The sequence below is a fragment of the Delphinapterus leucas genome, chromosome 1 (assembly GCF_059928025.1).
Source record: "Delphinapterus leucas isolate spDelLeu-1000000601 "Yukka" chromosome 1, BTC_Dleu_Yukka2, whole genome shotgun sequence".
NCBI lineage: Eukaryota > Metazoa > Chordata > Mammalia > Artiodactyla > Monodontidae > Delphinapterus > Delphinapterus leucas.
In genome coordinates, this window is record NC_143129.1 from 140,117,731 (window position 1) to 140,132,921 (window position 15,191).

Here is a 15,191-nt window from a genome sequence, read left to right on the forward strand (position 1 = left end):
TATAAGGATTAAATGTGTTAACATATGTAAAGTGCTTAGACCAATGCTGTCCAGAGAACATTCTGAGATGATGGAAATGTTCTCTATCTGCATGTTCCAATAGAGCAGTCACCAGACACAGGTGGCAACTGAGCCCTTGCAATGTGGCTAGTGCAACTGAGGAACTGAATCTTCCACTTTAATTAATTTCAGTAGCCACATGTGGCTAGTGGGTGCTGTACAGGACAGTACTGGTTAGAGTGTGCCTAGCACTACAGGAATCCTTGCTGTTTTTATTACTGTTGCTATTACTGTCTTCGGACTTAGGCTTGAATCCCACTGACATGTTCTTGGGCAAATGCCTTGATCTCTAGAACCTCAACTGCCATATCTGAAGATTCTGGATAACAACACTTACTTTACAAAATTGCTGTAGGGATTAAGTGAGATGTATGTGGGACCTACCAGTACTCAGTAAATGGGACTATGAAATCCGCGACCTATAGGAGTGCTTGGCATAAGTGTAGAGACTTCCTACTTATTCCTGAATGGGCCTTGCTTGGCCAGGCCACTGAACATTTCCTCATGTTCTTCCTTCCCCTTAGAATGTTCTTTCCACAGTACACTCCATCCTCAAACAATCTCCCTGGGGAACACGGACTCCACGGTGAAGACCCAACTCTTTCATCAGGAGCCTTTCCTGACCGTGTCTCTCCCCATTCCCCTGGGCACCCCAGCCAGAGAGAACTGGCCAAGCCTCTTTCCTTATGCCCCACCCTCTGACACGGTACAGATTCTATCATTGTATCTGTAACATATTTGTTTGCACAGCTGTCTCCTTCTACCATACTGTGAGCCGACGGAGGCCAGGGCAGACTCACCAATTTTTGTTGCTGTTGTTTAACAAAGGAATGAATGTGTGTGGCACAAGGCATGTACTAGTAAAACACAAGACATTTTCTAGATAAGGTAGGAGATTTAATCATGGGCAAATACTCCATGTCTTAAATATGCCTAACAGTGAAAGATACTGAAGAGTTTTGAGGGACAACTCATGGGTGACGGTAAAACTTTTACTGGAATCTCACAACACACCTTGTTTAGAACTGTCAAAATCACTGGTAAAGAGTAAAGGTCCTATGGTCCTTCTGATTATTGAAAGATTGCTTTGTGCCTCGCACTTTACAAATATTGTTGTATTAAATTCTTATAACAAGCTTGGGAGGTAGTTATTATCACACTGTTTTACTAATTCAGAAAATGAGACCAAAAGTTGTTCAAGGAACTTGTCCAAGGTCTCCCAGAGTTACAGTGGGGAGGACAGTGTCACAGGCAGATCCACCCAACTTTAAATCTCATGGAGCTACAGAAACTAGCTCCTTTCTTTACAACCACTTATAAGAATTCTAAGTACTCACAAACAGCAGAGCTGAACTCAGATCTCTTTCAGGATTTATTGTTATAATCCACTAAAGCAAGCCCAAAGGGTTCATCTCAATCCTAACAAATGAAAGGGAGTGAAACAGCTGAAAAGATTTCTGTGATCCCAGCGTTTAATGAAGCATCACCTTGGCTTTGAAAGAAATGCCATTTAGAATGCATCCAATCTAAATCCTAAAGTAGGTATACCTTTTTAAAAAATCCTATGTAAAAAGTCTACAAAGAAATTTTACACTCCTTGACACTGCCACCATCCCTGTCCCCTACACTCCACCCCACCACAGAGCTGGAAACATAATAGGGAAGGTCTTGGTTTAAATGAGATGCGAACAGACTTTACTAGATATTTGCACTATTTAGGGCATAATGGTGAACAAAGAGGGCTCTAGAATTAGACTGCCTGACTTCAAGTCTGCAAGCTGCAAGTCTTAAGCCACTTAACCTTCTTGGGCCTCAGTTCCTTCGTCTATAAAATCGGAATGATGATAGAATGTAGCTCATAGGGCTACTGTGAAGATGAGGTGAGGAGAACGGTACCTGGATCATAGTTTACTCCATATAGTTGTGCCATTGTTGTCATTACTTGACCACTCTGTCTTTGGTGTTAAGAGCAGGGCTTGGCCTGGCAGTTCAGGCATTCCCTCTTAGCATGGTGCGTGCTTTGCCAGAGGGATTTGGGCTTACTTAGACTGACTGGAACATTTGTGTTCTGTCCTTGAGTATACAACTGATGACAGTATAATGGGGGGCTCAGGGGAATAAAGAAAATGGGGTAACAGGTAGTAGGAATGATCCAGGCTAACATTTTAAACATTGTTGATAATAAACCAAAAGCTGTTTATATCCCTGAAGCCATGATAACATGTAGCACCATTCATCCTGCAATTCAACTTGGTGATGGCAAATGTCATTTCTGTCTAAGTGCTACACTCATCCATGACTTGCACCCATCAGACGTCAATACAAGAGCTTTGGGAGGGTCAGAGAACAAAGCATAAACCCTCAGATAACTGGGTCTCACTACTCTGTTCCTCCCTTCTACCCAGAAAGATTGAATCTCAAAGGTAGGCTAATAGGTAGTAACTTGGAAATCTGAGACTCAGAGAACACTAGCAAAATCCACAGTAAAGACAAAGCAAAAACTTGATTTCAGAAACTCCTTTCTTCCTAACCTCAACACGGCCTCTAGATTACTTGGACATTCTCACCTGTGACCTCGTAAAAGACAATTTTTCACTCGCAGGCACTAGACGTGGTAAAGGGTCAAGTTGAAATCCAATCTAAACAGCCAAGTTAACTCACAAAAAATTACTTTCTAAAATTAAAAAAAGATACATGCACCCCAATGTTCATTGCAGCACTATAAAAAAAAAATTAAAATAAGAGAACTGATCCAAGTACCACAAATGTATCTTATGGAATAAATCCTTACATAGATCTCAAACTGTGACTCTAAATAACACAGTTGTCTTCCGATGTTTTATAAATTAATTAATTCACCAGCTATTTATTGACCCCCAATTATAAGCCAGGCACTGTGTGAGGAGCTAGAACTCTAAAGATGAAAGTTGTTTCCTTTTATTCTACAAGATCTCAATCTAGGAGGAGTGGAAAGGTATACAGGCAGACACTTATAAGACAGTATGGGGCTTCCCTGGTGGCGCAGTGGTTGATAGTCCGCCTGCTGATTCAGGGACGCGGGTTCGTGCCCCGGTCCAGGAGGATCCCACATGCCGCGGAGCGGCTGGGCCCGTGAGCCATGGCCGCTGAGTCTGCACGTCCAGAGCCTGTGCTCCACAACGGGAGAGGCCACAACAGTGAGAGGCCCGCATACTGCAAAAGAAAAAGACAGTATGGAGGGACTTCCCTGGTGGCACAGTGGTTAAGAATCTGCCTGCCAATGCAGGGTACACAGGTTCGAGCCCTGGTCCTGGAAGATCCCACATGCCGCGGAGCAACTAAGCCTGTCTGCCACAACTACTGAGCCTGCGCTCTAGAGCCCGTGAGCCACAACTACTGAGCCTGCGTGCCACAACTACTGAGCCCACGCACCTAGAGCCCGTGCTCTGCAACAAGAGAAGCCACCACAATGAGAAGCCCACACACTTCAGTGAAGAGTAGCCCCCACTCACTGCAACTAGAGAAAGCCCATGCACAGCAAAGGAGACCCAACACAGCCAAAAATAAATAAATAAATTTATATATATATATATATAAAGATAGTATGGAACAACCAGTGACTCAGAGCTGAATATGACTAATGAAAGCGTGGAGCCAGGACCCCTGACCTAGTTTGGATGGTCAGGAAGGGCTTCCTGAAGGAGGTGAGCCAGGAGCTTCCTCAGTCAGCAGGGGAAGGGGATAGCAGAGGAAAGGCATTTCAGGTAGCCCTGGAGACAAAAGAGACAGTTAAACAAAGACACGGGAGAGAGAAATAGATGATGCGAGCTGCTGGGCTGCACAGTCTGATGGAGATGCAGCCTTGTGTCCTGAAGAACGTGGTTGGACAAAGCTCAGGGCCTGAAGTCGGACAGTTTATAGTACTGGGTTCCCAGGTCCACTCCAAGTGTGCTGTGCGGCCTGCCAGAAGCTAACTCACCTCTGTGCGCCTCAGTTTTCTCAGGTGTGAGGTGAGAGCAATGGTATCTACTTTACAGGGTCATTACTCCTGCTTTTAGTACTGTACTCCCAGTGTCCCAGGAAGCACCAAACCAAGTCCTGAGCAAGTCACCCTACACATAAGGCAAGATAGAAGAACTGCTACAGTATCCAACTTCTCCCAGGAGACAGCAGGACTAGGTTTCCTTCAGCAATCTTGTCTTGCCCCTAGACAAATGGTCTCATTCATAAAATTATCTGAAGGCTCCTTGCAGGTGAAAAAGGCACTAGACACCCTGACAATCCCCTTAAAGACACAGAGCAGGCCAGTGAGAGGCTTCAGGAAAATGCTAAGGGGAGTTGGGACTTGCTCAGACAGACTCTTTAGGACACCTGAACCCGGGGAAGAGGCCTGAAATTTCAGAGGAAAAGATCTTAGCTGGCTCCCTGGCTCTCTCTCTCTCCCCAGCCTCTGATGCCACGCTCAGGGCCTCCTTCCTTGGTGTGAGTTTCGGTTCCATCAAAAACTTCCAGAGGTTTTGTGGGGTTAGTTGAACATTGACAGATTCTTCAAAGCCTGGAATTCACTCCCAGAGCCAAAACCAGCCAAGTGGCTATGGGGCTAGGATTTCCCCTGGGGAGGGTCACGGGGCTTCACCACACCTAGACTGATTGATCTAACCTTGCCTCATGCTCAGACAACAAGGAGACAGAAAAGAAAAATAGAGTCTGAAGCTGGATCCTCCTTTCCTGGCCCCCATTCCTGGGAGAATGGGGGTGGGAGTGTAAGGCGACCTACTGCCGGATAAGAGTCAGGCCAGAGTCAGAGAATTAAGTGCTATGCAGAGCAGCTGGAGAGAGGAAAAAAAAAACCAGAGCGGGATAACGGGCCCAGGGTTTTAACACAATGAATGACATGTGGCTCAAATAGTTTCAAAGAGAACAAAGGCTTAGGTAAATAAATAGTGTGGAAGAGAGAGCAAAAATGAATTACAGCAAATCCCACAGGAATACGTTGGCATTTTTCAAAAACTATAGTTGAAACGACATTGCTGCTTCAGCAGAGATCAAGATTCAGCCCTCCCTTTCCACCTACGCACCTGCTTCTGACACCCACGTTCTCAGGACAGCAGCCCTGGGCTCTGTTCTCCAGCCGGGCTCTGCTCTCTTTTCTCTGTGCCTGTGCCCCAGGCCCTGGGGGACAGGGGAATGGCCTAAAAAGGGCACTGGATTTCAAAGAGTCATTTCCAGCCACATGACCTCAGGCAAATGAGTGGAGTTCCTTGAGCCTCTAGTACCTCCTCTGTAAAAGGGAAGTGAGGATTTCAAAGTAAAATGTAAAAATACAATCTTGTTTTGAAAGAAAAGTGCTGGCACATGTTAGGCCCCGAATAATATTCTCTCTCTCCTCCGTTCAGTAGGATCCAATTCGACAAACCTTTACTGAGCACAACTCTCCATGAGACACCATGCTCAGCACTGCAGGAGAAATAATACTTGAAAAAACATAATCACTGTCCTCAAAGGGCTTACAGTCTCCTGGGAGCCAAGGACACTGGTACACAGCAGCCTAACCACGGCTGTCACAGGGGCACAGCAAGTCTCTAGCAGGAGGAATGACTCACCCCATGTGGGTCCAAACAGGCTTCTCCACTGAGGACCTTTTTCCCCTTTGAGCTGATGGTCAGAGATCTCTTCCACCTTGGCTGTGGCCACTCACCCTGGGTCCCGCTGCAGCCTACCTCAAAAGCCTTAGATCTTCTCTACATCACCATCATCATAACAGTTAATACATATGGAGGGAGCTCTTCTAAGTGCTTTATGCAAATTACCGTGGTATTGGATCCTCACAATCACTGTTATGAGGCCCATCTTGGAGATGAGAACCTGAGAGCCAGCAGGTAAGTCACTGACCCTTGATCACAGAGAGCAGGTGATGGTGTGAAATAGGAATTCGGGCAGTCTGGCTCTGGAGATCATGTTTTCCAACCATGAGACTGTAGAAATGGAGCTGTGGGTATTCTTGGGCGGTTTTTTGGTATCCAACACTTCCATTGGATATATGCTGTATATTCATATTATTTCTCAGTCGTCCTTTGCTCTCTTTCTAAATTCTGTATTCCAAAGGGAAGAATTCTTGAGTGATTTAAAAAATAACACTCAGTCCATCTTCTCGAAGCACCTCTGGGCAAACCTCTGGAGTGTGTCCGTGTCAGAGCATCTCCTTGCGGGCTCTTTGGAGAGACGACTCCCAAGGCCACCTGCAGCGCAGACCAGAGGCAGCAACCGAACAGACAACATGAAGCAGCTTCCACCTGCCAGGCCTTCCAACCTTGCGTCGCCGCGGCACACCTGTTATGCTGTCACTGGGCACGGTGCCCCAAAGCTTGCTGGTCTTCATCATCTCCACATCCTCCCCAGATCCTGCCATCTACGTGCCAACCTACAGACTAAATTCTGGCAGGTCCACAGGTGTTCTTTCCACCTTCATACCATCCTCTTTCTATGGCGCTGTGTGGCCTGAGTCCATTTGGGCTATTATCAATCAAGTAATGCAACCACATTTCATTAAAAAAGAAAAAGAATTTGACTAGTGTCCTAGAATTTGTCAGGATAAAACTTAAACTATAATAGCAGGAAGAAAAGAAAACCTCTAGTGGGAAAAAAAACCAACAGAAAAGGAGTAAATTTTTGCTTTTGCTCTTACCCTGGCAGAGGGAGGAACATGTAAAAAATACAAACGATTCAAGGGTTCAAAGTCATTTTCACAGTTCACTGAAGTACTGAACCATTGTCAAGTATCAGGACATAGCTGGGAAGGTTTGGTGTCCACCCCTCATTTCTCAGTTTTCATTTGTACCTTCTGACCCCCTCCGCCATTTCTCCAGCAACCACAACCTGTCCCCTGTACTTATGAGCTTGGGATTTCTTTGTTTGCTTGTTTTTAGATTCCACATGTAAGAGAGCTCATACAGTCATCCAGTATTTGCCCTTTGCTGCCTCACTTATTTCACTTAACACAATGTTCTTGAGGTCCATCCATGTGTCACAAATGGCAAGATGTCATTCTTTTTAATGACTAAATAATATTCCATTATCTATAAATTGTATATAGACTCTACTGTATGGTATAAGGCAAGGGGCAACATTCAATCCTTCCCATATTGATATCCAGTTAACATACCTCACAGCTCTGCAGTACTACCTTTGTCATAAATTGACTGTGAATCTGTTTCTAGATTCCTTAATCTCTTTTCCTCTAGTTTGTCTACCCTTGCCCTAATACCAGCCTTAATTACTTTATAACAAGTTTTTTTTTATATCTGTTAGTATTAAGTCCTCCCAACTTTGCTCTTCTCCAAGGTTGTCTTGTTTATGATTGGCTCTTTCCATAAAAGTTTCAGAATCTGATCATCAATTTCTAGCCCCTCACACAGAAATCTGCTAGAATTTTGAACTGGACTCATTGAATCTATACTACAAACTAGGGAGAGCTGTCACATTTATGTAATATTGAGTCTTCCAATCAATGAACATCATATATCCCTCCATTTATTTGTGTCTTCTTCATTTTCTTTCAATAATATTTTATAGCTTTCTGCATAGATGTCTCTCACATGTGCAATTAAATTTACTCCTAGGTATTAGATTTCTTATATTATTGTTAATTATGCTACTTAAAATTTTAATGTTTTAAATGTTTCTTCTTTAGAAAAATGAAACTTATTTTTGTCTTGACTTTTTGAATAGCACCCCTGCTAAATTATCTATAAATTTTAATATTTTATCTATAAAATGTTTAAATTTCTATATGTGTGTTACTGTGTCACCTATGATGTTAGTTTTATTTGTTTCTTCTAATCTTTATATTTTTCTTGACTTACGGCACTGGCTAGGACCTACAATAAAATGTGGAATAGAAGTGGTGAGAATGGGAAAGTGTTATTTCACCATTAAGTCTAATGTTGGAATTAGGTTTTTTGTTTTGTTTTCTATATATCCTTAATCAGAATAAGAAAGTTCCTTTCTATTCTTCGTTTGCCAAGATTCTTTTTTCTTTTTAATGAATTTATTTATTTATTTATTTATGGCTGCGCTGGGTCTCTGCTGCTGAGTGTGGGCTTTCTCTAGTTGTGGTAAGAGGGGGCTACTCTGTTGCGGTGCACGGGCTTCTCATTGCAGTGGCTTCTCTTGTTGTGGAGCACGGGCTCTAGGCGCACGGGCTTCAGTAGTTGTGGTACACGTGCTCAGTAGTGTAGCTCGTGGGCTCTAGAGCGCAGGCTCAGTAGTTGTGGTGCATGTGCTTAGTTGCTCCACGGCATGTGGGATCTTCCCAGACCAGGGCTTGAACCTGTGTCCTCTGCACTGGCAGGCGGATTCTTTTTTTTTTGGTGGTACGCGGGCCTCTCACTGTTGTGGCCTTTCCCATTGCAGAGCATAGGCTCCGAATGTGCAGGCTCAGCAGCCATGGCTCACGGGCCTAGCCTCTGCGGCATGTGGGATCTTCCCGGACCGGGGCACGAACCCGTGTCCCCTGCATCGGCAGGCAGACTCTCAACCACTGCGCCACCAGGGAAGCCCAGCAGGCGGATTCTTAACCACTGCGCCCACCAGGGAAGCCCACCAAGATATTTTTAAAGTCATGACTCTGTCTTAAATTATTTTATGAAAGGTCTTTTTTTAAACAACTATTAAAATTATCATATCATTTTCCTCTTTGTTTCAATATGAAATTGCATTCATAGTTTTTTTCCAACGTTAAAATAATTCACTTGAGCTCTTTTACCAGTTTTGGAAAACTTTTGGAAATTATCTTTTCAAATACAGCTTCTGCTTTATTATATACTCCTCTCATTCTAAGATTCCAATTATATCTCTGCTAGACCCCTTTACCATGCCCATCTCTCATACTCCTCTGTGTATTTTCTATCCTTTGTATACTGTGTTGTAGCATGGATATACATGGATATTTTTCCACAGATATTTCTTAGTGTGCATGGATATTTTTCCCACCTATTGTCCAGTTCACTAATTCTCCTTTCGGCTATATTGAGTCTGCTGTTAACTGTATACCATCTTTTCAGTTCTTAATTTCAATTATTGAATTTTCAGTTCTACAATTTCTATTTGGTTCTTTTTATACCTCCCAGTTCTCTGAATTCTCCATCTTCTCCTATAATTTTTTGAACAAATTACTCAAAGATACTTTAATGTCCATGTATAATGTTTCCAACATCTGGATCTTCTGTGGGTTTGGTTTTTCCCTTGCTTTATGAAAATTCTTATACTTTATATAACTAGATTGTTCAACAGAGAAATTGTATATGAAAAATTTTATTTATAAGTTGAACCTCTGATTATGTTATCTTCCTCCAGAAAAAATATAATTTTCCTTCTTGCAGTTAGCTGAAGTAGGGACAGATTAACAGAATTTAATCAAGCGCTGAGTTCATTCAAAGCCAGGCTTCAGCCTTTGTAAAGTCTGTCTTTTTCAGTTTACTCTTATGGTCCCAACTAAAAGCCTAGAGTGTTTATCAGTACTCTTCATCCTTAATGATCCCTGAACTCAAGTTGTTGTCTTTCCAGCCTGGAGAGATTACCAAATTGGTGTTTCACTTACCCTTACCAGGGTCTCAGCTGCAGATTTCAAATCAGCAAATGTCCAGCGTGTAAAGCAGTAGAAGTATCAAGCCCAATTCTTTGGGCTTCTCTTTTGATTATGGCCCCTCAAGTCAAGTGGATATCTCCATGAAAGACAACAGGTTTTCATGAAAGCCCAGCTTAGAAACCGGATTAACTACTCTGCGACTTTAAGGTTAAAAAGTTATTTACTATTTACTGCCAAATATGAGAGAAATTTTATTTCAAACTTAAAAAGATACTTTCATACATTTAATTTAGTAATAGGAGAAATATAAAGAGCATCCAAAATTTTAAACAACTCTTGCCTAATCAATGGATTTAGAAAGAAGAAGAAGGAGGGGGAAGGGGAGGGGGAGAAGGAAGAAGATGTCAAATTCCCTGTCTTCCTTTCAAGGCCCTCTGCCACAACCCTATTTCAGGCTACCCCTTCTCCTTCACACCTTCCTCTTCCCAAACTATTGTGAATAGAAATACATAAGTCCTGCGTGGAATAAGTCTCTTGCTTAAAACCACCTTCAGTGGCTTGACAATGCCTGGGGAAAAGAGCGGGGCGGCAAAGACTTTGCAACATGGTGCTCAGGTACTGCCATTCTCTCCCCACCTATTTGACCTTGACAGCCTCATCTTCCAGGAATCTCTCATAGATACCACAGACTTTGGCCAAATTGAAACGCTTACCATTTCTCAACACATTTCAGTGCCTTCACATATGCTATTGCTATTCTCTCCATCCAGACTCTTCTACATTTCATTGCTTCCAGTGGAGAAGATACCCATTACTTTGGGTACAGTTCACAGGTTACCCCTCCCACTTCCCCAAAGGACCATGGCGGCTGATGTTCCGGGGTTCTCATTACTAGTTGTGTGACCTTGAACAAGCGGCTGGGGTTGATGTGAAGATCATACCAGGAGCCCACCCAGCACACTCCTGCCATGCTGAAGTCACTCAAGGAATATTAGTATCTTTGTTCTTCCCTTGCCTTAATGTTTCTACTGAAGGAGACTTCTCCCTTTTTCAAATTCCTATAGAACTTAGTCCTCATGTTATATCTCTATTTCTTTACATCACTGACTTTGCTACAGCATGTTGTTTACAGACAAAAACATTAACTGATGCATATGCTTCCTGGGTTAAGTGCTGGGGTCTGAAGTTACAGAGATGAATATGACCAGATACAATGCCCACAGGAAGCTCACAATCTAAGTGGGGGAGACAGTAATATAATCATCTACTTAAATGTCTAAATGTTATTGTCTATGTGTTACACTTAGAGATATGCACATGGGGAAAGAATTATTAGCCCACACGCATTAGGCTGGGCAATAAGGTTACACCACAGTAAAGCAGACATTTTGTGAATAAGAGCCAAATTATTCCAGAATATTTAATGCATTTCGCAGAACTGAGCTATGTGGGTTTTTCTTTACAACTTTCAGTGGTGAGAGGCCTGAATATAAAAGGTGTATAGAGTCTTCACTCATGTTACTGATACTGGTGGCGAAGTCCACACCCACCCTCAGTTTTCACAGTGGTGAATCACAAGGCTGGCATACTTTTAACTCTCTAGGCTAAATTCAGCCCAGGAAACTGTAACAATACAGCTTAACAGCCTAACACAATCTCTTTAAAACAAACAGCTTTCCCTAGACCTGAGCATTTGATCCAAAGATGCTCCATGTTTTCTGTTTATTGAACATTTAAAAATAATTGTCCATGGCTAATTCAGTTAACAGAGGCTTGGCTGAAGCTATCTGAGAGTAAGAACAGGAAACCTAGAGTCAGACAGACCTTCTAGATTCTCCTCCCATCCCACCCACATGCCTGAACAAAGGTAAGTCTCACTGTGGCCCTTACATGGGGGTGGGGAGAATGTACGCAGCCATAGTTGTTGCCCATATCAAGTGCTGTCTAGGTAAACGCTTAGGTGGCACCCAGCTCATGGTAAGTGTACCAGATTGGAAGAGCTCTTTATTGCTCTGCTTTTGAAATAAAAAATTTTAAAATGCAGTCTTTCAATTAGCCTGGACTCAGTTTTGTTCTTTCTGGATTACACACGGATAACTTTTGACTGTAACCAACTTGAGTTTAGACCAGCCCTCCCACATCTGTTAAGGCATTAGTGGTGAAGTCCATTAGGATCATGTGGGCACCGGAGACAAGGCAGATGTTCAGGCCCCCGTCAAACCTACTGGTGTGAATCTGTCATAGTGGTGGGTGCAGGGACCCAATAATCTGCATTTTAACTAATTCCCTAGTTGACTATGCATACTCAAATTTGAAAACCACTATAATACGTAAATAAGGACAGAAATCAGATGTACAAATAAGCGAAGCAAAAACCTAACTATGTTCAAATTAAAATACTCATTTTTCTGGATTATCTGTATTAAGATTTCGATTTACTATGGGTAATTGGAAATAGTGTAAATAACGTATTTTCTCACGTTGCCCCTCTATGAATTTTCCATTCTCAGTGTTCAGTAAATAGTAATTTCTAACCAAAATGGGAACAGAAAGAAGTTATGTGGGAAAATTTGTCATTGCCACCAACAAAATGAAGATGGAACATTCAGAAGTATGGGCACACAGAGATAAACCCACGCACATATGGTCACCTTAACTTTGACAAAGGAGGCAAGAATATACAGTGGAGAAAAGACAGCCTCTTCAATAAGTGGTGCTTGGAAAACTGGACAGCTACATGTAAAAGAATCAAATTAGAACACTCCCTAACACCATACACAAAAATAAACCCAAAATGGATTAAAGACCTAAATGTAAGGCCAGACACTATCAAACTCTTAGAGGAAAACACAGGCAGAACACTCTATGACATAAATCACAGCAAGATCCTTTTTGACCCACCTCCTAGAGAAATGGAAATAAAAACAAAAATAAACAAATGGGACCTAATGAAACTTCAAAGCTTTTGCACAGCAAAGCTTTTGCACAGCAAAGGAAACCATAAACAAGACCAAAAGACAACCCTCAGAATGGGAGAAAATATTTGCAAATGAAGCAACTGACAAAGGATTAATCTCCAAAATTTATAAGCAGCTTATGCAGCTCAATAACAAAAAACCAAACAACCCAATCCAAAAATGGGCAGAAGACCTAAACAGACATTTCTCCAAAGAAGATATACAGATTGCCAACAAACACATGAAAGAATGCTCAATATCATTAATCATTAGAGAAATGCAAATCAAAACTACAATGAGATATCATCTTACACCGGTCAGAATGGCCATCATCAAAATATCTACAAACAATAAATGCTGGAGAGGGTGTGGAGAAAAGGGAACCCTCTTGCACTGTTGGTGGGAATGTAAATTGATACAGCCACTATGGAGAACAGTATGGAGGTTCCTTAAAAAACTACAAATAGAACTACCATATGACCCAGCAATCCCACTACTGGGCATATACCCTGAGAAAACCATAATTCAAAAAGAGTCATGTACCAAAATGTTCATTGCAACTCTATTTACAATAGCCAGGAGATGGAAACAACCTAAGTGTCCATCATCGGATGAATGGATAAAGAAGATGTGGTACATATATACAATGGAATACTACTCATCCATAAAAAGAAACAGAATTGAGTTATTTGTAGTAAGGTGGATGGACCTAGAGTCTGTCATACAGAGTGAAGTAAGTCAGAAAGAGAAAAACAAATACCGTATGCTAACACATATATATGGAATCTAAGAAAAAAAATGTCATGAAGAAACTAGGGGCAAGACGGGAATAAAGACACAACACAGACCTACTATAGCATGGACTTGAGGATATGGGGAGGGGGAAGGGGAAGCTGTGACAAAGTGAGAGAGTGGCATGGACATATATACACTACCAAACGTAAGGTAGATAGCTAGTGGGAAGCAGCCACATAGCACAGGGAGATCAGCTCGGTGGTTTGTGACCACCTAGAGGGGTGGGATAGGGAGGGTAGGAGGGAGGGAGACGCAAGAGGGAAGAGATATGGGAACATACGTATAACTGATTTACTTTGTTATAAAGCAGAAACTAACACACCATTGTAAAGCAATTATACTCCAATAAAGATGTTAAAAAAAAAAAAAAAAGAAAAAGAAGTATGGGCACAGAAATCCTAAAGAAGTATGGGCACAGAAATCCTAAAGGGCTCTGGAAGAATATTCAGCAGCTCAGACTACAGTGAGCATGGGCAGACTTTGTACATTCTCTGTTTGGATTTGAAGAGAGATGACAGGACCAGAGAAAAATCTCCTCTCACAAAGACAGTGGCCAAGATCAGGGTGGGTAGGAGACAGTGAAAAGTAGCAGTGCTCACCCTCAGGCCTGATGGATGAATAACAAGGATGCTGAGATACAGAAGTGAGAGGTGGGGAAATGCACTTTCCCTTCCAGCTATGCTTCTGCAGGTTGAGTAAGTGACGTTGCAAAGGTAGAGGGCAAAGCCCTGGCAGCAAGTGGGTTATTTCTGAACTCCCAGGGCCTGGGAAAATAACCATCTGCTTCATTCCATTGAAGTGAACAGTTTTGTTCTAAGCTTAAAATGAGCTGGCATTTTTTTTTTTTTTTTTTTTTTTTTTACTGCTCTAACTGTTCCTTTGCACTATAACCCATTGGTATTACAAATCAGAGCTGCACTCCCAAAGGCAAATGCTTCATGTAGAACACTTGACATAGTTTTCACATGACAATCAGTGCTGAGGAAGCTATTTGAATAGATAGGGTTGATCCAACTTAATTTTAGCATCCAACCTCCTTGACTTGGAATTCTAGGCTTTTTACATTTGAGCTTCTGACCTGGAAGAGCTAACACTTAAGGGCTCACCACATGTCAGGAGAAGGCGTCTATAAAATGCAACCACCGGACGAGGTGCTACTGTCATTACCATTTATAGAGGAGAACTCTGAGGCACTGAGCAGCTAAGTAACTTGTTAATAACCAGTGGCCAAGCTGGGAGCTCAGAGCCCACACCACAGTACCGGCTCTGATTTCCCGGCCATCTCTCACTGTTCCCCTCACACATGAACAGCAAGCTTCCCGTACTGAAATGCTCCTTGATGAAGTCAGGCCGTTCCACACTCCGAAGTTTTTCACATTCTGTTCCTGCCTCTTGAAATGCTTATCCCGTTTCCACCTCCTAGGTGATGCTTCTCTCACTTGTCCTGGCAGAGCTAGCTGATCCATTCCCTGCCCTCTTGTGACACTTCCTTCTCATCTGGGAAAAGCAGCATGCAGGTTACAATGAGATTTTTCTGATGACAAGTCTGCCTTCTCCACCAGCTGCTAAGCTCCTCTAGAGAGAGGATTGGGTCATCTCTGGTAGCCCCAGTGCCCTGTATGTCATCTGAGGCCCATACAAGTATGGGCCTAACACATATCTGCTGATTGAATTAATTGCTACCTTGCTTCTTAAACCATAAAATGTTCCCTCACTTCACTGAGGTCTGTTTCCTCAAATGTCTGGATTAAACTTTCCAGAACTCTCTGTACTGGCAGCAACTCCTGGCACTCTCCATTGCTTTACACAGACCT

General features: G+C 42.5%; 1 protein-coding gene across 12 annotated transcripts in view; it reads right to left on the reverse strand.

Moving 5' to 3' along the window:
- The window catches only part of FGGY (FGGY carbohydrate kinase domain containing), a 418,604-nt gene that overhangs the window by 184,412 nt on the left and 219,001 nt on the right, over nucleotides 1-15,191 (reverse strand). The window contains exon 1 of one of the 12 annotated variants that reach the window (XM_089921934.1): nucleotides 5,118-6,402. The exons of the other annotated variants lie outside the window; for them this stretch is intronic. The gene's annotated coding sequence lies outside the window, so the exon portion shown is untranslated. Of the gene's footprint in view, nucleotides 1-5,117; nucleotides 6,403-15,191 lie in introns of those variants that run through there. 12 annotated transcript variants of the gene reach the window in all.